Source organism: Phyllobates terribilis, unplaced genomic scaffold (genome assembly GCF_046119375.1).
Source record: "Phyllobates terribilis strain yellow unplaced genomic scaffold, ASM4611937v1 Scaffold_3__8_contigs__length_932513732, whole genome shotgun sequence".
Taxonomy (NCBI): Eukaryota; Metazoa; Chordata; class Amphibia; order Anura; family Dendrobatidae; genus Phyllobates; species Phyllobates terribilis.
This window is the reverse complement of record NW_027362763.1, coordinates 513,402,851-513,430,455: the sequence shown is the minus strand read 5'-3', so window position 1 is coordinate 513,430,455 and position 27,605 is coordinate 513,402,851.

Here is a 27,605-nt window from a genome sequence, read left to right as displayed (position 1 = left end):
AGGAATAATTTCTGCAAATTTACTTTTGTACCGGGGATCTAACAGTGTGGCAACCCAGTAGTCAGGATTATTTATAATTCTCACAATTCGAGGGTCATGTTGCAGGTAGTGCAGCAAGAAGGCACTCATGTGTCTTGCGCATCCAGGAGCACCAAGTCCCTGTTGTGTTGGTGGCGAGGCAACAATCATGTTTCCTTCCTCTGTCCTCTCCCCCCAACCTCGCACAACAGAAATGTGATCAAGGTCTCCCTCATCTGATGAGTCTTCCATCAGTTCGTCCTCCACTTCTTTCTGGGCTCCAGCATCTTCCTCACTAGTTTGGCTGCTACCATGCGCCCTGGTAAAACCATCTCCCCCACCCTCACATGCCTGCCGCCTTGGTGCTGCCGACCGTCTGGACCTTGCAGATGTTAGCCCTTCCGCATACAACTCCTCCTCCTCTACTTCCTCCACCTCCTCTTGTGCCACCACCTGACTCCGAATTCTGTTTAACATGTGCTCCAGCATGTAAATCACCGGAATAGTCATGCTGATAATGGTATCGTCAGCACTAAACATCTTCGTCGCCATTTCAAAACTGTGCAGAAGGGTGCATAGGTCCCTGATCTGAGACCACTCCTCCAGCGTGATTTGCCCCACCTCTGGATCTCATTGGCCCAGGCTATACGTCAGAACATATTGCACCAGGGCTTGTCGGTGCTGCCACAGTCGCTGCAACATGTGCAGAGTTGAATTCCACGGGTAGGCACATCGCATTTTAGCCGGTGAAGTGGCAGGCCCAACGACTTCTGTAGAGTTGTAAGTCGCTGAGCAGCGGGATGCGAATGGCGGAAGTGAGCACACATCGACCGTGCTCTCTGCAGAAGGCCATCTAGTCCGAGATAGTGGGCTAAAAATTGCTGGACAACCAGGTTCAACACGTGAGCCATATAAGGCACGTGTGTGACATTGCCCCAGCGAAGGGCCGCACCCAGGTTTGCAGCATTGTCGCACACGGCCTTCCCTGGTTTCAGGTCCAGTGGAGACAACCATTCATGAAACTGGTTCTCCAGAGCTGACCACAACTCCTCAGCTGTGTGACTCACATTTCCCAGACATTTCAAAGTAAAAACTGCCTGATGACGTTGAGCCCTGCTGCCAGCATAGTAAGGAGGTGTGCAGGATCCCTTCTGTGCAGTTAGAAAGCTTGTGGCATGACCAGACAGGCTTTGGGTGCAGGTGGAGGACCGAGAGGAGGTTGAGGAGGCAGAAGCAGTGGAGGAACTTTGAGATAAGGAGGATTGACGCACAACTCGTGGGGACGGCAAGACTTGGACAGCAGCCCCTTGTCCTGCTGTCACCATAGTTACCCAGTGCCCAGTCAGCAACATGTAACGCCCCTGTCCATGCCTACTCGTCCAAGTGTCTGTGGTGAAATGCACCCTGTCACACACAGAGTTTCTCAAAGAAGCGGTGATGTTGTGTGCGACATGCTGGTGGAGCGCAGGCACACCTTTCTTTGAGAAGTAGTGCCGACTGGGCATCTGGTACTGGGGCACTGCAACGGACATAAGGTCTCGAAAATCCTCTGTGTCCACCAGGCGGAAAGGCAGCATTTCTGTAGCCAAGAGCTTGCAAATGGTGAAATTCAACCTCTTAGCTTTCTCATGGCTAGGAGGAAATGGTCTTTTACTTGTCCACATCTGAGGGACCGAGGGCTGGCTGTTGTGCTTAGACAGGGTTGAGAAGGGTGTCCCTGGCAAACTGCCTGTCTGTGAGGAAGATGCAGGCGGACATGTTAGGTTGCCTTGATCCAAAGGTGGTGATATCGATGTCGGACAGCGCTCAACACCAGCTGGTGTTACCACCTCCAAAGAAAATGATGACCTGCCAATCACGCTGGCTGTTGCGGGTAAAGAGGTGGCATGTCTGCGTCCCAAAACAGGTGTGACTGCTGTCCCCCCAGTCACAGAGGATGAAGAGGCCGCGGATGCACAAGATGTGGCAGACGGCGGTTGGCGCAGCCGGCTAGGCCGCATCATAGAACAGTGAGCTTCCCACTGCAACTTATGCTTCATGTCCATGTGCCGGTTCATGCATGAAGTACTCAAACTATGTATTTTTTGGCATCTACTTAGCTTTTGCTGACTAATGTTACAGATAACACCGGTTGGGTCATCTTTATCGATCTGAAAAAATGCCCAGGCTATGCAAGGCTTAGCACCTATGCGACCTGAAGAGCCACCACGACTTGTGGTCAGAGGCAGAGTTGTGTTTGAGGATGCAGTTGTTGACGTGCTTCCAGTACTACGCCTCTGTCCAGGAAGGCGCAACCTGACCTCGTCGTCACTAGCATCCTCCTCCACCTCCTCTGCTGACCTCATCTCTTGGCTGACTGTGGGTTGACAGTAAGTGGGATCTCCAACCTCATCATCATCACCCTGTGTGTTATCACACCCGTCGTCTTCAGAGCCAACCTGTTCCTGCCCTGACAAAAAACTAAAGTTGTCGCTCCAATCAGGTATTTGAGTCTCATCATCATCTTCCTAATTGTCTCAACCAACAGGAGTTACAGTTTGGGAATGAGGGTCTACATTATGGTCAGAACCTTCTGCGTCTGGTCCTGGATCCGACTCATAAAGATTCTGGGCATCAGTGCAGATCATTTCCTCGTCTCGATTCACAGAAGCTCTGGAGCCGACCTCTGATTCCCAGGCTATAGTATGAGTAAACAGTTCTGCAGACTCAACCATCTGTTCTACCCCATACTCAGACGGGCAGCTGGAGACTTGGGAGCTGTGAGGAAGCAAGTGCGATTGGGGTGACAACTCTGAGGACTGGAGTATTTGTGATGTTGAAGTTGAGGTGGAGGAGAGCCCACTTAAAGGAGCACTTGATATCCGTTGAGGCATCTGCTGTTTTTGTGCCTCATCTGGAATTTGTAGCGATTAGCGTGGCCGTAAGGAAGGGATCTTATCACATTGTCCGCTAAAAGAAGTAGACATTTTAGTTTGGCTGGAAGATGGTATTTCTTCTGCAGATGTTAATGTTGCTTTAACATCTACCCCACGGAAACAACCTTTTTTCCCCTTCCCAACACGCCTATTCCCCTTTCCACCAGCAGCAGGCCTTTTTCCACTCATTTTGGTGGTTAACTAATTCACAACTCTGGAGTTGTTTGCACAAAAAATCAATGGATGGGAACTGAGCAGAGCTGAGTGGCCAAACTGTGGTAATAGGCCAAAAGTATTGGCTGGGTTAGATGCAGATAAAAATTATATTGAATTTGCAACCTGATGGAGGTCAGAGTAGATGGACTAATAGAACAAGTCCAACACACTGCTAGAAGCTGAAATATTTTTTCAGAGCTGGAAGCAGAAAAGAATTAAATTGAATTTGCAACCTGATGGAGGTCAGTATACATTGACTAATAGAACAAGTCCCACACATTGCTTGAAGATGAAATATTTTTTCAGAGCTAGATGCAGAAAAAAATTATATTGAATTTGCAACCTGATGGAGGTCAGTATAGATGGACTAATAGAACAAGTCCCACACACTGCTAGAAGCTGAAATATTTTTTCAGAGCTAGATGCAGAAAATTTTTTTATTGAATTTGCAACCTGATGGAGGCCAGTATAGATGGACTAAAAGAACAAGTCCCACACACTGCTAGAAGCTGAAATATTTTTTCAGAGCTAGATGCAGAAAAAAATTATATTGAATTTGCAACCTGATGGAGGTCAGTTTAGATGGACTAAAAGAAAAAGTCCCACACACTGCTACAAGCCTAAATATTTTTTCAGAGCTAGATGCAGATGAAAATTATATTGAATTTGCAACCTGGTGGAGGTTATTATAGATGGACAAATAGACCAAGTTCCACACACTGCTAGAAGCCTAAATATTTTTTCAGAGCTAGATGCAGAAAAATATTATATTGAATTTGCAACCTGATGGAGGTCAGTATAGATGGACTAATAGAACAAGTCCCACACACTGCTAGAAGCTGAAATATTCTTTCAGAGCTAGATGCAGAAAAAAATTATATTGAATTTGCAAGCTGATGGAGGTCAGTATAGATGGACTAATAGAACAAGTCCCACACACTGCTAGTAGCCTAAATATTTTTTCAGAGCTAGATGCAGATAAAAATTATTTTTAATTTGCAACCTGGTGGAGGTTAGTATAGATGGACTAATAGACCAAATCCCACACACTGCTAGAAGCCTAAATATTTTTTCAGAGCTAGATGCAGAAAAAAATGATATTGAATTGGCAACCTGATGAAGGTTAGTATAGATGGACTAATAGACCAAGTCCCACACACTGCTAGAAACCTAAATATTTTTTCAGAGCTAGATGCAGAAAAAAAATTATATTGAATTTGCAACCTGATGGAGGTCAGTTTAGATGGACTAAAAGAAAAAGTCCCACACACTGCTACAAGCCTAAATATTTTTTCAGAGCTAGATGCAGATAAAAATTATATTGAATTTGCAACCTGGTGGAGGTTATTATAGATGGACTAATAGACCAAGTTCCACACACTGCTAGAAGCCTAAATATTTTTTCAGAGCTAGATGCAGAAAAATATTATATTGAATTTGCAACCTGATGGAGGTCAGTATAGATGGACTAATAGAACAAATCCCACACACTGCTAGAAGCTGAAATATTCTTTCAGAGCTAGATGCAGAAAAAAATTATATTGAATTTGCAAGCTGATGGAGGTCAGTATAGATGGACTAATAGAACAAGTCCCACACATTGCTAGTAGCCTAAATATTTTTTCAGAGCTAGATGCAGATAAAAATTATTTTTAATTTGCAACCTGGTGGAGGTTAGTATAGATGGACTAATAGACCAAATCCCACACACTGCTAGAAGCCTAAATATTTTTTCAGAGCTAGATGCAGAAAAAAATGATATTGAATTGGCAACCTGATGAAGGTTAGTATAGATGGACTAATAGACCAAGTCCCACACACTGCTAGAAACCTAAATATTTTTTCAGAGCTAGATGCAGAAAAAAAATTATATTGAATTTGCAACCTGATGGAGGTCAGTATAGATGGACTAATAGAACAAGTCCCACACACTGCTAGTAGCCTAAATATTTTTTCAGAGCTAGATGCAGATAAAAATTATTTTTAATTTGCAACCTGGTGGAGGTTTAGATGGACTAATAGAACAAGTCCCACACACTGCTAGAAGCTGAAATATTTTTACAGAGCTAGATGCAGAAAAAAAATTATATTGAATTTACAACCTGATGGAGGTCAGTATAGATGGACTAATAGAACAAGTCCCACACACTGCTAGAAGCTGAAATATTTTTTCAGAGCTAGATGCAGAAAAAAATTATATTGAATTTGCAACCTGATGGAGGTCAGTTTAGATGGACTAATAGAAAAAGTCCCACACACTGCTACAAGCCTAAATATTTTTTCAGAGCTAGATGCAGATAAAAATTATATTGAATTTGCAACCTGGTGGAGGTTATTATAGATTGACTAATAGACCAAATTCCACACACTGCTAGAAGCTGAAATATTTTTTCAGAGTTAGATGCAGAAAAATATTATATTGAATTTGCAACCTGATGGCGGTCAGTATAGATGGACTATTAGAACAAGTCCCACAAACTGCTAGAAGCTGAAATATTCTTTCAGAGCTAGATGCAGAAAAAAATTAGATTGAATTTGCAAGCTGATGGAGGTCAGTATAGATGGACTAATAGAACAAGTCCCACACACTGCTAGAAGCTAAAATATTTTTTCAGAGCTAGATGCAGAAAAAAATTATATTGAATTTGCAACCTGATGGAGGTCAGTATAGATGGACTAATAGAACAAGTCCCACACACTGCTAGTAGCCTAAATATTTTTTCAGAGCTAGATGCAGATAAATATTATTTTTAATTTGCAACCTGGTGGAGGTTAGTATAGATGGACTGATAGACCAAATCCCACACACTGCTAAAAGCCTAAATATATTTTCAGAGCTAGATGCAGAAAAAAATTATATTGAATTTGCAACCTGATGAAGGTTAGTATAGATGGACTAATAGACCAAGTCCCACACACTGCTAGAAGCCTAAATATTTTTTCAGAGCTAGATGCAGAAAAAAAATTATATTGAATTTGCAACCTGATGGAGGTCAGTATAGATGGACTAATAGAACAAGTCCCACATACTGCTAGAAGCTGAAATATTTTTTCAGAGCTAGATGCAGAAAAAAATTATATTGAATTTGCAACCTGATGGAGGTTAGTATAGATGGACTAATAGACCAAGTCCATCACACTACTAGAAGAATAAAAATTTTTTCAGAGCTAGATGCAGAAAAATATTGTATTGAATTTGCAACCTGACGGAGGTCAGTATAGATGGACTAATAGAACAAGTCCCACACACTGCTAGAAGCTGAAATATTTTTTCAGAGCTAGATGCCGAAAAAATTATATTGAATTTGCAACCTGATGGAGGTCAGTATAGATGGACTAATAAAACAAGTCCCACACACTGCTAAAACCTGAAATATTTTTTCTAAGCTGGATGCAGAAAAGAATTATATTGAATTTGCAACCTGATGGAGGTCAGTATAGATGGACTAATAGAACAAGTCCCACACACTGCTTGAAGCTGAAATATTTTTTCAGAGCTAGATGCAGAAAAAAATTATATTGAATTTGCAACCTGATGGAGGTCAGTATAGATGGACTAATAGAACAAGTCCCACACACTGCTAGAAGCTGAAATATATTTTCAGAGCTAGATGCAGAAAAACATTATAATGAATTTGCAACCTGATGGATTTCAGAATAGATGGACTAATAGAACAAGTCCCACACACTTCTAGTAGCCTAAATATTTTTTCATAGCTAGATGCAGATAAAGATTATTTTTAATTTGCAACCTGGTGGAGGTTAGTATAGATGGACTAATAGAACAAGTCCCACACACTGCTAGAAGCTGAAATATTTTTTCAGAGCTAGATGCAGAAAAAAATTATATTGAATTTGCAACCTGATGGAGGTCAGTTTAGATGGACTAATAGAAAAAGTCCCACACACTGCTACAAGCCTAAATATTTTTTCAGAGCTAGATGCAGATAAAAATTATATTTAATTTGCAACCTGGTGGAGGTTATTATAGATGGACTAATAGACCAAGTTCCACACACTGCTAGAAGCCTAAATATTTTTTCAGAGCTAGATGCAGAAAAATATTATATTGAATTTGCAACCTGATGGAGGTCAGTATAGATGGACTAATAGAACAAGTCCCACACACTGCTAGAAGCTGAAATATTCTTTCAGAGCTAGATGCAGAAAAAAATTATATTGAATTTGCAAGCTGATGGAGGTCAGTATAGATGGACTAATAGAACAAGTCCCACACACTGCTAGTAGCCTAAATATTTTTTCAGAGCTAGATGCAGATAAAAATTATTTTTAATTTGCAACCTGGTGGAGGTTAGTATAGATGGACTAATAGACCAAATCCCACACACTGCTAGAAGCCTAAATATTTTTTCAGAGCTAGATGCAGAAAAAAATTATATTGAATTTGCAACCTGATGAAGTTTAGTATAGATGGACTAATAGACCAAGTCCCACACACTGCTAGAAGCTGAACTATTTTTTCAGAGCTAGATGCCGAAAAAATTATATTGAATTTGCAACCTGATGGAGGTCAGTATAGATGGACTAATAGAACAAGTCCCACACACTGCTAGAAGCCTAAATATATTTTCAGAGCTAGATGCAGAAAAAAATTATATTGAATTTGCAACCTGATGAAGGTTAGTATAGATGGACTAATAGACCAAGTCCCACACACTGCTAGAAGCCTAAATATTTTTTCAGAGCTAGATGCAGAAAAAAAATTATATTGAATTTGCAACCTGATGGAGGTCAGTATAGATGGACTAATAGAACAAGTCCCACATACTGCTAGAAGCTGAAATATTTTTTCAGAGCTAGATGCAGAAAAAAATTATATTGAATTTGCAACCTGATGGAGGTTAGTATAGATGGACTAATAGACCAAGTCCATCACACTACTAGAAGAATAAAAATTTTTTCAGAGCTAGATGCAGAAAAATATTGTATTGAATTTGCAACCTGACGGAGGTCAGTATAGATGGACTAATAGAACAAGTCCCACACACTGCTAGAAGCTGAAATATTTTTTCAGAGCTAGATGCCGAAAAAATTATATTGAATTTGCAACCTGATGGAGGTCAGTATAGATGGACTAATAAAACAAGTCCCACACACTGCTAAAACCTGAAATATTTTTTCAGAGCTGGATGCAGAAAAGAATTATATTGAATTTGCAACCTGATGGAGGTCAGTATAGATGGACTAATAGAACAAGTCCCACACACTGCTTGAAGCTGAAATATTTTTTCAGAGCTAGATGCAGAAAAAAATTATATTGAATTTGCAACCTGATGGAGGTCAGTATAGATGGACTAATAGAACAAGTCCCACACACTGCTAGAAGCTGAAATATATTTTCAGAGCTAGATGCAGAAAAACATTATATTGAATTTGCAACCTGATGGATTTCAGAATAGATGGACTAATAGAACAAGTCCCACACACTTCTAGTAGCCTAAATATTTTTTCATAGCTAGATGCAGATAAAGATTATTTTTAATTTGCAACCTGGTGGAGGTTAGTATAGATGGACTAATAGAACAAGTCCCACACACTGCTAGAAGCTGAAATATTTTTTTCAGAGCTAGATGCAGAAAAAAATTATATTGAATTTGCAACCTGATGGAGGTCAGTTTAGATGGACTAATAGAAAAAGTCCCACACACTGCTACAAGCCTAAATATTTTTTCAGAGCTAGATGCAGATAAAAATTATATTTAATTTGCAACCTGGTGGAGGTTATTATAGATGGACTAATAGACCAAGTTCCACACACTGCTAGAAGCCTAAATATTTTTTCACAGCTAGATGCAGAAAAATATTATATTGAATTTGCAACCTGATGGAGGTCAGTATAGATGGACTAATAGAACAAGTCCCACACACTGCTAGAAGCTGAAATATTCTTTCAGAGCTAGATGCAGAAAAAAATTATATTGAATTTGCAAGCTGATGGAGGTCAGTATAGATGGACTAATAGAACAAGTCCCACACACTGCTAGTAGCCTAAATATTTTTTCAGAGCTAGATGCAGATAAAAATTATTTTTAATTTGCAACCTGGTGGAGGTTAGTATAGATGGACTAATAGACCAAATCCCACACACTGCTAGAAGCCTAAATATTTTTTCAGAGCTAGATGCAGAAAAAAATGATATTGAATTTGCAACCTGATGAAGTTTAGTATAGATGGACTAATAGACCAAGTCCCACACACTGCTAGAAGCTGAACTATTTTTTCAGAGCTAGATGCCGAAAAAATTATATTGAATTTGCAACCTGATGGAGGTCAGTATAGATGGACTAATAGAACAAGTCCCACACACTGCTAGAAGCCTAAATATTTTTTCAGAGCTAGATGCAGAAAAAAATTATATTGAATTTGCAACCTGATGAAGGTTAGTATAGATGGACTAATAGATCAAGTCCCACACACTGCTAGAAGCCTAAATATTTTTTCAGAGCTAGATGCAGAAAAAAAATTATATTGAATTTGCAACCTGATGGAGGTCAGTATAGATGGACTAATAGAACAAGTCCCACACACTGCTAGAAGCTGAAATATTTTTTCAGAGCTAGATGCAGAAAAAAATTATATTGAATTTGCAACCTGATGGAGGTCAGTATAGATGGACTAATAGAACAAGTCCCACCCACTGCTAGTAGCCTAAATATTTTTTCAGAGCTAGATGCAGATAAAAATTATTTTTAATTTGCAATCTGGTGGAGGTTAGTATAGATGGACTAATAGACCAAGTCCATCACACTACTAAAAGCCTAAATATTTTTTCAGAGCTGGATGCAGAAAAATATTGTATTGAATTTGCAACCTGATGGAGGTCAGTATAGATGGACTAATAGAACAAGTCCCACACACTGCTAGAAGCTGAAATATTCTTTCAGAACTAGATGCAGAAAAAAATTATATTGAATTTGCAAGCTGATGGAGGTCAGTATAGATGGACTAATAGAACAAGTCCCACACACTGCTAGTAGCCTAAAAATTTTTTCAGAGCTAGATGCAGATAAAAATTATTTTTAATTTGCAACCTGGTGGAGGTTAGTATAGATGGACTAATAGACCAAATCCCACACACTGCTAGAAGCCTAAATATTTTTTCAGAGCTAGATGCAGAAAAAAATGATATTGAATTTGCAACCTGATGAAGGTTAGTATAGATGGACTAATAGACCAAGTCCCACACACTGCTAGAAGCCTAAATATTTTTTCAGAGCTAGATGCAGAAAAATATTGTATTGAATTTGCAACCTGATGGAGGTCAGTATAGATGGACTAATAGAACAAGTCCCACACACTGCTAGAAGCTGAACTATTTTTTCAGAGCTAGATGCCGAAAAAATTATATTGAATTTGCAACCTGATGGAGGTCAGTATAGATGGACTAATAGAACAAGTCCCACACACTGCTAGAAGCCTAAATATTTTTTCAGAGCTAGATGCATAAAAATATTGTATTGAATTTGCAACCTGATGGAGGTCAGTATAGATGGACTAATAGAACAAGTCCCACACACTGCTAGAAGCCTAAATATTTTTTCAGAGCTAGATGCAGAAAAATATTGTATTGAATTTGCAACCTGATGGAGGTCAGTATAGATGGACTAATAGAACAAGTCCCACACACTGCTAGAAGCTGAACTATTTTTTCAGAGCTAGATGCCGAAAAAATTATATTGAATTTGCAACCTGATGGAGGTCAGTATAGATGGACTAATAGAACAAGTCCCACACACTGCTAGAAGCCTAAATATTTTTTCAGAGCTAGATGCAGAAAAAAATTATATTGAATTTGCAACCTGATGAAGGTTAGTATAGATGGACTAATAGATCAAGTCCCACACACTGCTAGAAGCCTAAATATTTTTTCAGAGCTAGATGCAGAAAAAAAATTATATTGAATTTGCAACCTGATGGAGGTCACTATAGATGGACTAATAGAACAAGTCCCACACACTGCTAGAAGCTGAAATATTTTTTCAGAGCTAGATGCAGAAAAAGATTATATTGAATTTGCAACCTGATGGAGGTCAGTATAGATGGACTAATAGAACAAGTCCCACACACTGCTAGTAGCCTAAATATTTTTCAGAGCTAGATGCAGATAAAAATTATTTTTAATTTGCAACCTGGTGGAGGTTAGTATAGATGGACTAATAGACCAAGTCCATCACACTACTAAAAGCCTAAATATTTTTTCAGAGCTAGATGCAGAAAAATATTGTATTGAATTTGCAACCTGATGGAGGTCAGTATAGATGGACTAATAGAACAAGTCCCACACACTGCTAGAAGCTGAAATATTTTTTCAGAGCTAGATGCCGAAAAAATTATATTGAATTTGCAACCTGATGGAGGTCAGTATAGATGGACTAATAGAACAAGTCCCACACACTGCTAGATGCTGAAATATTTTTTCAGAGCTGGATGCAGAAAAGATTTATATTGAATTTGCAACCTGATGGAGGTCAGTATAGATGGACTAATAGAACAAGTCCCACACACTACTTGAAGCTGAAATATATTTTCAGAGCTAGATGCAGAAAAAAATTATATTGAATTTGCAACCTGATGGAGGTCAGTATAGATGGACTAATAGAACAAGTCCCACATACTGCTAGAAGCTGAAATATTTTTTCTGAGCTAGATGCAGAAAAAAATTATATTGAATTTGCAACCTGATGGAGGTTAGTATAGATGGACTAATAGACCAAGTCCATCACACTACTAGAAGAATAAAAATTTTTTCAGAGCTAGATGCAGAAAAATATTGTATTGAATTTGCAACCTGACGGAGGTCAGTATAGATGGACTAATAGAACAAGTCCCACACACTGCTAGAAGCTGAAATATTTTTTCAGAGCTAGATGCCGAAAAAATTATATTGAATTTGCAACCTGATGGAGGTCAGTATAGATGGACTAATAAAACAAGTCCCACACACTGCTAAAACCTGAAATATTTTTTCAGAGCTGGTTGCAGAAAAGAATTATATTGAATTTGCAACCTGATGGAGGTCAGTATAGATGGACTAATAGAACAAGTCCCACACACTGCTTGAAGCTGAAATATTTTTTCAGAGCTAGATGCAGAAAAAAATTATATTGAATTTGCAACCTGATGGAGGTCAGTATAGATGGACTAATAGAACAAGTCCCACACACTGCTAGAAGCTGAAATATATTTTCAGAGCTAGATGCAGAAAAACATTATATTGAATTTGCAACCTGATGGATTTCAGAATAGATGGACTAATAGAACAAGTCCCACACACTTCTAGTAGCCTAAATATTTTTTCAGAGCTAGATGCATATAAAGATTATTTTTAATTTGCAACCTGGTGGAGGTTAGTATAGATGGACTAATAGAACAAGTCCCACACATTGCTAGAAGCTGAAATATTTTTTCAGAGCTAGATGCAGAAAAAAATTATATTGAATTTGCAACCTGATGGAGGTCAGTTTAGATGGACTAATAGAAAAAGTCCCACACACTGCTACAAGCCTAAATATTTTTTCAGAGCTAGATGCAGATAAAAATTATATTTAATTTGCAACCTGGTGGAGGTTATTATAGATGGACTAATAGACCAAGTTCCACACACTGCTAGAAGCCTAAATATTTTTTCAGAGCTAGATGCAGAAAAATATTATATTGAATTTGCAACCTGATGGAGGTCAGTATAGATGGACTAATAGAACAAGTCCCACACACTGCTAGAAGCTGAAATATTCTTTCAGAGCTAGATGCAGAAAAAAATTATATTGAATTTGCAAGCTGATGGAGGTCAGTATGGATGGACTAATAGAACAAGTCCCACACACTGCTAGTAGCCTAAATATTTTTTCAGAGCTAGATGCAGATAAAAATTATTTTTAATTTGCAACCTGGTGGAGGTTAGTATAGATGGACTAATAGACCAAATCCCACACACTGCTAGAAGCCTAAATATTTTTTCAGAGCTAGATGCAGAAAAAAATGATATTGAATTTGCAACCTGATGAAGTTTAGTATAGATGGACTAATAGACCAAGTCCCACACACTGCTAGAAGCCTAAATATTTTTTCAGAGCTAGATGCAGAAAAATATTGTATTGAATTTGCAACCTGATGGAGGTCAGTATAGATGGACTAATAGAACAAGTCCCACACACTGCTAGAAGCTGAACTATTTTTTCAGAGCTAGATGCCGAACAAAATTATATTGAATTTGCAACCTGATGGAGGTCAGTATAGATGGACTAATAGAACAAGTCCCACACACTGCTAGAAGCCTAAATATTTTTTCAGAGCTAGATGCAGAAAAAAATTATATTGAATTTGGAACCTGATGAAGGTTAGTATAGATGGACTAATAGATCAAGTCCCACACACTGCTAGAAGCCTAAATATTTTTTCAGAGCTAGATGCAGAAAAAAAATTATATTGAATTTGCAACCTGATGGAGGTCAGTATAGATGGACTAATAGAACAAGTCCCACACACTGCTAGAAGCTGAAATATTTTTTCAGAGCTAGATGCAGAAAAAAATTATATTGAATTTGCAACCTGATGGAGTTCAGTATAGATGGACTAATAGAACAAGTCCCACACACTGCTAGTAGCCTAAATATTTTTTCACAGCTAGATGCAGATAAAAATTATTTTTAATTTGCAACCTGGTGGAGGTTAGTATAGATGGACTAATAGACCAAGTCCATCACACTACTAAAAGCCTAAATATTTTTTCAGAGTTGGATGCAGAAAAATATTGTATTGAATTTGCAACCTGATGGAGGTCAGTATAGATGGACTAATAGAACAAGTCCCACACACTGCTAGAAGCTGAAATATTCTTTCAGAGCTAGATGCAGAAAAAAATTATATTGAATTTGCAAGCTGATGGAGGTCAGTATAGATGGACTAATAGAACAAGTCCCACACACTGCTAGTAGCCTAAATATTTTTTCAGAGCTAGATGCAGATAAAAATTATTTTTAATTTGCAACCTGGTGGAGGTTAGTATAGATGGACTAATAGACCAAATCCCACACACTGCTAGAAGCCTAAATATTTTTTCAGAGCTAGATGCAGAAAAAAATGATATTGAATTTGCAACCTGATGAAGGTTAGTATAGATGGACTAATAGACCAAGTCCCACACACTGCTAGAAGCCTAAATATTTTTTCAGAGCTAGATGCAGAAAAATATTGTATTGAATTTGCAACCTGATGGAGGTCAGTATAGATGGACTAATAGAACAAGTCCCACACACTGCTAGTAGCTGAAATATTTTTTCAGAGCTGGATGCAGAAAAGAATTATATTGAATTTGCAACCTGATGGAGGTCAGTATACATGGACTAATAGAACAAGTCCCACACACTACTTGAAGCTGAAATATTTTTTCAGAGCTAGATGCAGAAAAAAATTATATTGAATTTGCAACCTGATGGAAGTCAGTTTAGATGGACTAATAGAACAAGTCCCACACACTGCTAGAAGCTGAAATATTTTTTCAGAGCTAGATGCAGAAAAAAATTATATTGAATTTGCAACCTGATGGAGGTCAGTATAGATGGACTAATAGAACAAGTCCCACACACTGCTAGTAGCCTAAATATTTTTTCAGAGCCAGATGCAGATAAAAATTATTTTTAATTTGCAACCTGGTGGAGGTTAGTATAGATGGACTAATAGAGCAAGTCCCACACACTGCTAGAAGCTGAAATATTTTTACAAAGCTAGATGCAGAAAAAAAATTATATTGAATTTACAACCTGATGGAGGTCAGTATAGATGGACTTATAGAACAAGTCTCACACACTGCTAGAAGCTGAAATATTTTTTCAGAGCTAGATGCAGAAAAAAATTATATTGAATTTGCAACCTGATGGAGGTCAGTTTAGATGGACTAATAGAAAAAGTCCCACACACTGCTACAAGCCTAAATATTTTTTCAGAGCTAGATGGAGAAAAATATTATATTGAATTTGCAACCTGATGGAGGTCAGTATAGATGGACTAATAGAACAAGTCCCACACACTGCTAGAAGCTGAAATATTCTTTCAGAGCTAGAGGCAGAAAAAAATTATATTGAATTTGCAAGCTGATGGAGGTCAGTATAGATGGACTAATAGAACAAGTCCCACACACTGCTAGAAGCTGAAATATTTTTTCAGAGCTAGATGCAGAAAAAATTATATTGAATTTGCATCCTGATGGAGGTCAGTATAGATGGACTAATAGAACAAGTCCCACACACTGCTAGTAGCCTAAATATTTTTTCAGAGCTAGATGCAGATAAAAATTATTTTTAATTTGCAACCTGGTGGAGGTTAGTATAGATGGACTAATAGACCAAATCCCACACACTGCTAGAAGCCTAAATATTTTTTCAGAGCTAGATGCAGAAAAAAATGATATTGAATTTGCAACCTGATGAAGGTTACTATAGATGGACTAATAGACCAAGTCCCACACACTGCTAGAAGCCTAAATATTTTTTCAGAGATAGATGCAGAAAAAAAATTATATTGAATTTGCAACCTAATGGAGGTCAGTATAGATGGACTAATAGAACAAGTCCCACACACTGCTAGATGCTGAAATATTTTTTCAGAGCTGGATGCAGAAAAGATTTATATTGAATTTGCAACCTGATGGAGGTCAGTATAGATGGACTAATAGAACAAGTCCCACACACTACTTGAAGCTGAAATATATTTTCAGAGCTAGATGCAGAAAAAAATTATATTGAATTTGCAACCTGATGGAGGTCAGTATAGATGGACTAATAGAACAAGTCCCACACACTGCTAGAAGCTGAAATATTTTTTCAGAGCTAGATGCAGAAAAAAATTATATTGAATTTGCAACCTGATGGAGGTCAGTATAGATGGACTAATAGAACATGTCCCACACACTGCTAGTAGCCTAAATATTTTTTCAGAGCCAGATGCAGATAAAAATTATTTTTAATTTGAAACCTGGTGGAGGTTAGTATAGATGGACTAATAGAACAAGTCCCACAGACTGCTAGAAGCTGAAATATTTTTACAAAGCTAGATGCAGAAAAAAAATTATATTGAATTTACAACCTGATGGAGGTCAGTATAGATGGACTAATAGAACAAGTCTCACACACTGCAAGAAGCTGAAATATTTTTTCAGAGCTAGATGCAGAAAAAAATTATATTGAATTTGCAACCTGATGGAGGTCAGTTTAGATGGACTAATAGAAAAAGTCCCACACACTGCTACAAGCCTAAATATTTTTTCAGAGCTAGATGGAGAAAAATATTATATTGAATTTGCAACCTGATGGAGGTCAGTATAGATGGACTAATAGAACAAGTCCCACACACTGCTAGAAGCTGAAATATTCTTTCAGAGCTAGAGGCAGAAAAAAATTATATTGAATTTGCAAGCTGATGGAGGTCAGTATAGATGGACTAATAGAACAAGTCCCACACACTGCTAGAAGCTGAAATATTTTTTCAGAGCTAGATGCAGAAAAAAATTATATTGAATTTGCAACCTGATGGAGGTCAGTATAGATGGACTAATAGAACAAGTCCCACACACTGCTAGTAGCCTAAATATTTTTTCAGAGCTAGATGCAGATAAAAATTATTTTTAATTTGCAACCTGGTGGAGGTTAGTATAGATGGACTAATAGACCAAGTCCATCACACTACTAAACGCCTAAATATTTTTTCAGAGCTAGATGCAGAAAAATATTGTATTGAATTTGCAACCTGATGGAGGTCAGTATAGATGGACTAATAGAACAAGTCCCACAAACTGCTAGAAGCTGAAATATTTTTTCAGAGCTAGATGCCGAAAAAATTATATTGAATTTGTAACCTGATGGAGGTCAGTATAGATGGACTAAAAGAACAAGTCCCACACACTGCTAGAAGCTGAAATATTTTTTCAGAGCTGGATGCAGAAAAGAATTATATTGAATTTGCAACCTGATGGAGGTCAGTATACATGGACTAATAGAACAAGTCCCACACACTACTTGAAGCTGAAATATTTTTTCAGAGCTAGATGCAGAAAAAAATTATATTGAATTTGCAACCTGATGGAAGTCAGTTTAGATGGACTAATAGAACAAGTTCCACACACTGCTAGAAGCTGAAATATTTTTTCAGAGCTAGATGCAGAAAAAAATTATATTGAATTTGCAACCTGATGGAGGTCAGTATAGATGGACTAATAGAACAAGTCCCACACACTGCTAGTAGCCTAAATATTTTTTCAGAGCCAGATGCAGATAAAAATTATTTTTAATTTGCAACCTGGTGGAGGTTAGTATAGATGGACTAATAGAGCAAGTCCCACACACTGCTAGAAGCTGAAATATTTTTACAAAGCTAGATGCAGAAAAAAAATTATATTGAATTTACAACCTGATGGAGGTCAGTATAGATGGACTTATAGAACAAGTCTCACACACTGCTAGAAGCTGAAATATTTTTTCAGAGCTAGATGCAGAAAAAAATTATATTGAATTTGCAACCTGATGGAGGTCAGTTTAGATGGACTAATAGAAAAAGTCCCACACACTGCTACAAGCCTAAATATTTTTTCAGAGCTAGATGGAGAAAAATATTATATTGAATTTGCAACCTGATGGAGGTCAGTATAGATGGACTAATAGAACAAGTCCCACACACTGCTAGAAGCTGAAATATTCTTTCAGAGCTAGAGGCAGAAAAAAATTATATTGAATTTGCAAGCTGATGGAGGTCAGTATAGATGGACTAATAGAAAAAGTCCCACACACTGCTAGAAGCTGAAATATTTTTTCAGAGCTAGATGCAGAAAAAATTATATTGAATTTGCATCCTGATGGAGGTCAGTATAGATGGACTAATAGAACAAGTCCCACACACTGCTAGTAGCCTAAATATTTTTTCAGAGCTAGATGCAGATAAAAATTATTTTTAATTTGCAACCTGGTGGAGGTTAGTATAGATGGACTAATAGACCAAATCCCACACACTGCTAGAAGCCTAAATATTTTTTCAGAGCTAGATGCAGAAAAAAATGATATTGAATTTGCAACCTGATGAAGGTTACTATAGATGGACTAATAGACCAAGTCCCACACACTGCTAGAAGCCTAAATATTTTTTCAGAGATAGATGCAGAAAAAAAATTATATTGAATTTGCAACCTAATGGAGGTCAGTATAGATGGACTAATAGAACAAGTCCCACACAATGCTAGAACCTGAAATATTTTTTCAGAGCTAGATGCAGAAAAGAATTATATTGAATTTGCAACCTGTTGGAGGTTATTATAGATGGACTAATAGACAAAGTCCATCACACTACTAGAAGCCTAAATATTTTTTCAGAGCTAGATGCAGAAAAATATTGTATTGAATTTGCAAACTGATGGAGGTCAGTATAGATGGACTAATAGAACAAGTCCCACACACTGCTAGAAGCTGAAATATTTTTTCAGAGCTAGATGCCGAACAAATTATATTGAATTTGCAACCTGATGGAGGTCAGTATAGATGGACTAATAGAACAAGTCCCACACACTGCTAGAAGCTGAAATATTTTTTCAGAGCTAGATGCAGAAAAAAATTATATTGAATTTGCAACCTGATGGAGGTTAGTATAGATGGACTAATAGACCAAGTCCATCACACTACTAGAAGCCTAAATATTTTTTCAGAGATAGATGCAGAAAAATATTGTATTGAATTTGCAACCTGATGGAGGTCAGTATAGATGGACTAATAGAACAAGTCCCACACACTGCTAGAAGCTGAAATATTTTTTCAGAGCTAGATGCCGAAAAAATTATATTGAATTTGCAACCTGATGGAGGTCAGTATAGATGGTCTAATAGAACAAGTCCCACACACTGCTAAAAGCTGAAATATTTTTTCAGAGCAAGATGCAGAAAAGAATTATATTGAATTTGCAACCTGATGGAGGTCAGTATAGATGGACTAATAGAACAAGTCCCACACACTGCTTGAAGCTTAAATATTTTTTCAGAGCTAGATGCAGAAAAAACTTATATTGAATTTGCAACCTGATGGAGGTCAGTATAGATGGACTAATAGAACAAGTCCCACACACTGCTAGAAGCTGAAATATTTTTTCAGAGCTAGATGCAGAAAAAAATTATATTGAATTTGCAACCTGATGGAGGTCAGAATAGATGGACTAATAGAAAAAGTCCCACACACTGCTAGTAGCCTAAATATTTTTTCAGAGCCAGATGCAGATAAAAATTATTTTTAATTTGCAACCTGGTGGAGGTTAGTATAGATGGACTAATAGAACAAGTCCCACACACTGCTAGAAGCTGAAATATTTTTACAAAGCTAGATGCAGAAAAAAAATTATATTGAATTTACAACCTGATGGAGATCAGTATAGATGGACTAATAGAACAAGTCCCACACACTGCTAGAAGCTGAAATATTTTTTCAGAGCTAGATGCAGGAAAAAATTATATTGAATTTGCAACCTGATGGAGGTCAGTTTAGATGGACTAATAGAAAAAGTCCCACACACTGCTAGAAGCCTAAATATTTTTTCAGAGCTAGATGCAGAAAAATATTATATTGAATTTGCAACCTGATGGAGGTCAGTATAGATGGACTAATAGAACAAGTCCCACACACTGCTAGAAGCTGAAATATTCTTTCAGAGCTAGAGGCAGAAAAAAATTATATTGAATTTGCAAGCTGATGGAGGTCAGTATAGATGGACTAATAGAACAAGTCCCACACACTGCTAGAAGCTGAAATATTTTTTCAGACCTAGATGCAGAAAAAAATTATATTGAATTTGCAACCTGATGGAGGTCAGTATAGATGGACTAATAGAACAAGTCCCACACACTGCTAGTAGCCTAAATATTTTTTCAGAGCTAGATGCAGATAAAAATAATTTTTAATTTGCAACCTGGTGGAGGTTAGTATAGATGGACTAATAGACCAAATCCCACACACTGCTAGAAGCCTAAATATTTTTTCAGAGCTAGATGCAGAAAAAAATGATATTGAATTTGCAACCTGATGAAGGTTAGTATAGATGGACTAATAGACCAAGTCCCACACACTGCTAGAAGCCTAAATATTTTTTCAGAGCTAGATGCAGAAAAAAAATTATATTGAATTTGCAACCTGATGGAGGTCAGTATAGATGGACTAATAGAAAAAGTCCCACACACTGCTAGAAGCTGAAATATTTTTTCAGAGCTAGAAGCAGAAAAAAATTATATTGAATTTGCAACCTGATGGAGGTCAGTATAGATGGACTAATAGAACAAGTCCCACACACTGCTAGAAGCTGAAATATTTTTTCAGAGCTAGATGCAGAAAAAAATTATATTGAATTTGCAACCTGATGGAGGTCAGTATAGATGGACTAATAGAACAAGTCCCACACACTGCTAGTAGCCTAAATATTTTTTCAGAGCTAGATGCAGATAAAAATTATTTTTAATTTGCAACCTGGTGGAGGTTAGTATAGATGGACTAATAGAACAAGTCCCACACACTGCTAGAAGCTGAAATATTTTTACAAAGCTAGATGCAGAAAAAAAATTATATTGAATTTACAACCTGATGGAGATCAGTATAGATGGACTAATAGAACAAGTCCCACACACTGCTAGAAGCTGAAATATTTTTTCAGAGCTAGATGCAGGAAAAAATTATATTGAATTTGCAACCTGATGGAGGTCAGTTTAGATGGACTAATAGAAAAAGTCCCACACACTGCTAGAAGCCTAAATATTTTTTCAGAGCTAGATGAAGAAAAATATTATATTGAATTTGCAACCTGATGGAGGTCAGTATAGATGGACTAATAGAACAAGTCCCACACACTGCTAGAAGCTGAAATATTTTTTCAGAGCTAGATGCAGAAAAAAATTATATTGAATTTGCAACCTGATGGAGGTCAGTATAGATGGACTAATAGAACAAGTCCCACACACTGCTAGTAGCCTAAATATTTTTTCAGAGCTAGATGCAGATAAAAATTATTTTTAATTTGCAACCTGGTGGAGGTTAGTATAGATGGACTAATAGACCAAATCCCACACACTGCTAGAAGCCTAAATATTTTTTCAGAGCTAGATGCAGAAAAAAATGATATTGAATTTGCAACCTGATGAAGGTTAGTATAGATGGACTAATAGACCAAGTCCCACACACTGCTAGAAGCCTAAATATTTTTTCAGAGCTAGATGCAGAAAAAAAATTATATTGAATTTGCAACCTGATGGAGGTCAGTATAGATGGACTAATAGAACAAGTCCCACACACTGCTAGAAGCTGAAATATTTTTTCAGAGCTAGATGCAGAAAAAAATTATATTGAATTTGCAACCTGATGGAGGTCAGTATAGATGGACTAATAGAACAAGTCCCACACACTGCTAGAAGCTGAAATATTTTTTCAGAGCTAGATGCAGAAAAAAATTATATTGAATTTGCAACCTGATGGAGGTCAGTATAGATGGACTAATAGAACAAGTCCCACACACTGCTAGTAGCCTAAATATTTTTTCAGAGCTAGATGCAGATAAAAATTATTTTTAATTTGCAACCTGGTGGAGGTTAGCATAGATGGACTAATAGACCAAATCCCACACACTGCTAGAAGCCTAAATATTTTTTCAGAGCTAGATGCAGAAAAAAATGATATTGAATTTGCAACCTGATGAAGGTTAGTATAGATGGACTAATAGACCAAGTCCCACACACTGCTAGAAGCCTAAATATTTTTTCAGAGCTAGATGCAGAAAAAAATTATATTGAATTTGCAACCTGATGGAGGTCAGTATAGATGGACTAATAGAACAAGTCCCACACACTGCTAGAAGCTGAAATATTTTTTCAGAGCTAGATGCAGAAAAAAATTATATTGAATTTGCAACCTGATTGAGGTCAGTATAGATGGACTAATAGAACAAGTCCCACACACTGCTAGTAGCCTAAATATTTTTTCAGAGCTAGATGCAGAAAAATATTGTATTGAATTTGCAAACTGATGGAGGTCAGTATAGATGGACTAATAGAACAAGTCCCACACACTGCTAGAAGCTGAAATATTCTTTCAGAGCTAGAGGCAGAAAAAAATTATATTGAATTTGCAAGCTGATGGAGGTCAGTATAGATGGACTAATAGAACAAGTCCCACACACTGCTAGAAGCTGAAATATTTTTTCAGAGCTAGATGCAGAAAAAATTATATTGAATTTGCATCCTGATGGAGGTCAGTATAGATGGACTAATAGAACAAGTCCCACACACTGCTAGTAGCCTAAATATTTTTTCAGAGCTAGATGCAGATAAAAATTATTTTTAATTTGCAACCTGGTGGAGGTTAGTTTAGATGGACTAATAGACCAAATCCCACACACTGCTAGAAGCCTAAATATTTTTTCAGAGCTAGATGCAGAAAAAAATGATATTGAATTTGCAACCTGATGAAGGTTACTATAGATGGACTAATAGACCAAGTCCCACACACTGCTAGAAGCCTAAATATTTTTTCAGAGATAGATGCAGAAAAAAAATTATATTGAATTTGCAACCTAATGGAGGTCAGTATAGATGGACTAATAGAACAAGTCCCACACACTGCTAGAACCTGAAATATTTTTTCAGAGCTAGATGCAGAAAAGAATTATATTGAATTTGCAACCTGTTGGAGGTTATTATAGATGGACTAATAGACAAAGTCCATCACACTACTAGAAGCCTAAATATTTTTTCAGAGCTAGATGCAGAAAAATATTGTATTGAATTTGCAAACTGATGGAGGTCAGTATAGATGGACTAATAGAACAAGTCCCACACACTGCTAGAAGCTGAAATATTTTTTCAGAGCTAGATGCCGAACAAATTATATTGAATTTGCAACCTGATGGAGGTCAGTATAGATGGAATAATAGAACAAGTCCCACACACTGCTAGAAGCTGAAATATTTTTTCAGAGCTAGATGCAGAAAAAAATTATATTGAATTTGCAACCTGATGGAGGTCAGAATAGATGGACTAATAGAAAAAGTCCCACACACTGCTAGTAGCCTAAATATTTTTTCAGAGTCAGATGCAGATAAAAATTATTTTTAATTTGCAACCTGGTGGAGGTTAGTATAGATGGACTAATAGAACAAGTCCCACACACTGCTAGAAGCTGAAATATTTTTACAAAGCTAGATGCAGAAAAAAAATTATATTGAATTTACAACCTGATGGAGATCAGTATAGATGGACTAATAGAACAAGTCCCACACACTGCTAGAAGCTGAAATATTTTTTCAGAGCTAGATGCAGGAAAAAATTATATTGAATTTGCAACCTGATGGAGGTCAGTTTAGATGAACTAATAGAAAAAGTCCCACACACTGCTAGAAGCCTAAATATTTTTTCAGAGCTAGATGCAGAAAAATATTATATTGAATTTGCAACCTGATGGAGGTCAGTATAGATGGACTAATAGAACAAGTCCCACACACTGCTAGAAGCTGAAATATTCTTTCAGAGCTAGAGGCAGAAAAAAATTATATTGAATTTGCAAGCTGATGGAGGTCAGTATAGATGGACTAATAGAACAAGTCCCACACACTGCTAGAAGCTGAAATATTTTTTCAGACCTAGATGCAGAAAAAAATTATATTGAATTTGCAACCTGATGGAGGTCAGTATAGATGGACTAATAGAACAAGTCCCACACACTGCTAGTAGCCTAAATATTTTTTCAGAGCTAGATGCAGATAAAAATTATTTTTAATTTGCAACCTGGTGGAGGTTAGTATAGATGGACTAATAGACCAAATCCCACACACTGCTAGAAGCCTAAATATTTTTTCAGAGCTAGATGCAGAAAAAAATGATATTGAATTTGCAACCTGATGAAGGTTAGTATAGATGGACTAATAGACCAAGTCCCACACACTGCTAGAAGCCTAAATATTTTTTCAGAGCTAGATGCAGAAAAAAAATTATATTGAATTTGCAACCTGATGGAGGTCAGTATAGATGGACTAATAGAAAAAGTCCCACACACTGCTAGAAGCTGAAATATTTTTTCAGAGCTAGAAGCAGAAAAAAATTATATTGAATTTGCAACCTGATGGAGGTCAGTATAGATGGACTAATAGAACAAGTCCCACACACTGCTAGAAGCTGAAATATTTTTTCAGAGCTAGATGCAGAAAAAAATTATATTGAATTTGCAACCTGATGGAGGTCAGTATAGATGGACTAATAGAACAAGTCCCACACACTGCTAGTAGCCTAAATATTTTTTCAGAGCTAGATGCAGATAAAAGTTATTTTTAATTTGCAACCTGGTGGAGGTTAGTATAGATGGACTAATAGAACAAGTCCCACACACTGCTAGAAGCTGAAATATTTTTACAAAGCTAGATGCAGAAAAAAAATTATATTGATTTTACAACCTGATGGAGGTCAGTATAGATGGACTAATAGAACAAGTCCCACACACTGCTAGAAGCTGAAATATTTTTTCAGAGCTAAATGCATAAAAAAATTATATTGATTTTGCAACCTGATGGAGGTCAGTATAGATGGACTAATACAACAAGTCCCACACACTGCTAGTAGCCTAAATATTTTTTTCAGAGCTAGATGCAGATAAAAATTATTTTTAATTTGCAACCTGGTGGAGGTTAGTATAGATGGACTAATAGACGAAATCCCACACACTGCTAGAAGCCTAAATATTTTTTCAGAGCTAGATGCAGAAAAAAATGATATTGAATTTGCAACCTGATGAAGGTTAGTATAGATGGACTAATAGACCAAGTCCCACACACTGCTAGAAGCTGAAATATTTTTTCAGAGCTAGATGCAGAAAAAAATTATATTGAATTTGCAACCTGATGGAGGTCAGTATAGATGGACTAATAGAACAAGTCCCACACACTGCTAGAAGCTGAAATATTTTTTCAGAGCTAGATGCAGAAAAAAATTATATTGAATTTGCAACCTGATGGAGGTCAGTATAGATGGACTAATAGAACAAGTCCCACACACTGCTTGAAGCTTAAATATTTTTTCAGAGCTAGATGCAGAAAAAACTTATATTGAATTTGCAACCTGATGGAGGTCAGTATAGATGGACTAATAGAACAAGTCCCACACACTGCTAGAAGCTGAAATATTTTTTCAGAGCTAGATGCAGAAAAAAATTATATTGAATTTGCAACCTGATGGAGGTCAGAATAGATGGACTAATAGAAAAAGTCCCACACACTGCTAGTAGCCTAAATATTTTTTCAGAGCCAGATGCAGATAAAAATTATTTTTAATTTGCAACCTGGTGGAGGTTAGTATAGATGGACTAATAGAACAAGTCCCACACACTGCTAGAAGCTGAAATATTTTTACAAAGCTAGATGCAGAAAAAAAATTATATTGAATTTACAACCTGATGGAGATCAGTATAGATGGACTAATAGAACAAGTCCCACACACTGCTAGAAGCTGAAATATTTTTTCAGAGCTAGATGCAGGAAAAAATTATATTGAATTTGCAACCTGATGGGGGTCAGTTTAGATGGACTAATAGAAAAAGTCCCACACACTGCTAGAAGCCTAAATATTTTTTCAGAGCTAGATGAAGAAAAATATTATATTGAATTTGCAACCTGATGGAGGTCAGTATAGATGGACTAATAGAACAAGTCCCACACACTGCTAGAAGCTGAAATATTTTTTCAGAGCTAGATGCAGAAAAAAATTATATTGAATTTGCAACCTGATGGAGGTCAGTATAGATGGACTAATAGAACAAGACCCACACACTGCTAGTAGCCTAAATATTTTTTCAGAGCTAGATGCAGATAAAAATTATTTTTAATTTGCAACCTGGTGGAGGTTAGTATAGATGGACTAATAGACCAAATCCCATACACTGCTAGAAGCCTAAATATTTTTTCAGAGCTAGATGCAGAAAAAAATGATATTGAATTTGCAACCTGATGAAGGTTAGTATAGATGGACTAATAGACCAAGTCCCACACACTGCTAGAAGCCTAAATATTTTTTCAGAGCTAGATGCAGAAAAAAAATTATATTGAATTTGCAACCTGATGGAGGTCAGTATAGATGGACTAATAGAACAAGTCCCACACACTGCTAGAAGCTGAAATATTTTTTCAGAGCTAGATGCAGAAAAAAATTATATTGAATTTGCAACCTGATGGAGGTCAGTATAGATGGACTAATAGAACAAGTCCCACACACTGCTAGAAGCTGAAATATTTTTTCAGAGCTAGATGCAGAAAAAAATTATATTGAATTTGCAACCTGATGGAGGTCAGTATAGATGGACTAATAGAACAAGTCCCACACACTGCTAGTAGCCTAAATATTTTTTCAGAGCTAGATGCAGATAAAAATTATTTTTAATTTGCAACCTGGTGGAGGTTAGCATAGATGGACTAATAGACCAAATCCCACACACTGCTAGAAGCCTAAATATTTTTTCAGAGCTAGATGCAGAAAAAAATGATATTGAATTTGCAACCTGATGAACGTTAGTATAGATGGACTAATAGACCAAGTCCCACACACTGCTAGAAGCCTAAATATTTTTTCAGAGCTAGATGCAGAAAAAAATTATATTGAATTTGCAACCTGATGGAGGTCAGTATAGATGGACTAATAGAACAAGTCCCACACACTGCTAGAAGCTGAAATATTTTTTCAGAGCTAGATGCAGAAAAAAATTATATTGAATTTGCAACCTGATGGAGGTCAGAATAGATGGACTAATAGAAAAAGTCCCACACACTGCTAGTAGCCTAAATATTTTTTCAGAGCCAGATGCAGATAAAAATTATTTTTAATTTGCAACCTGGTGCAGGTTAGTATAGATGGACTAATAGAACAAGTCCCACACACTGCTAGAAGCTGAAATATTTTTACAAAGCTAGATGCAGAAAAAAAATTATATTGAATTTACAACCTGATGGAGATCAGTATAGATGGACTAATAGAACAAGTCCCACACACTGCTAGAAGCTGAAATATTTTTTCAGAGCTAGATGCAGGAAAAAATTATATTGAATTTGCAACCTGATGGGGGTCAGTTTAGATGGACTAATAGAAAAAGTCCCACACACTGCTAGAAGCCTAAATATTTTTTCAGAGCTAGATGAAGAAAAATATTATATTGAATTTGCAACCTGATGGAGGTCAGTATAGATGGACTAATAGAACAAGTCCCACTCACTGCTAGAAGCTGAAATATTTTTTCAGAGCTAGATGCAGAAAAAAATTATATTGAATTTGCAACCTGATGGAGGTCAGTATAGATGGACTAATAGAACAAGTCCCACACACTGCTAGTAGCCTAAATATTTTTTCAGAGCTAGATGCAGATAAAAATTATTTTTAATTTGCAACCTGGTGGAGGTTAGTAT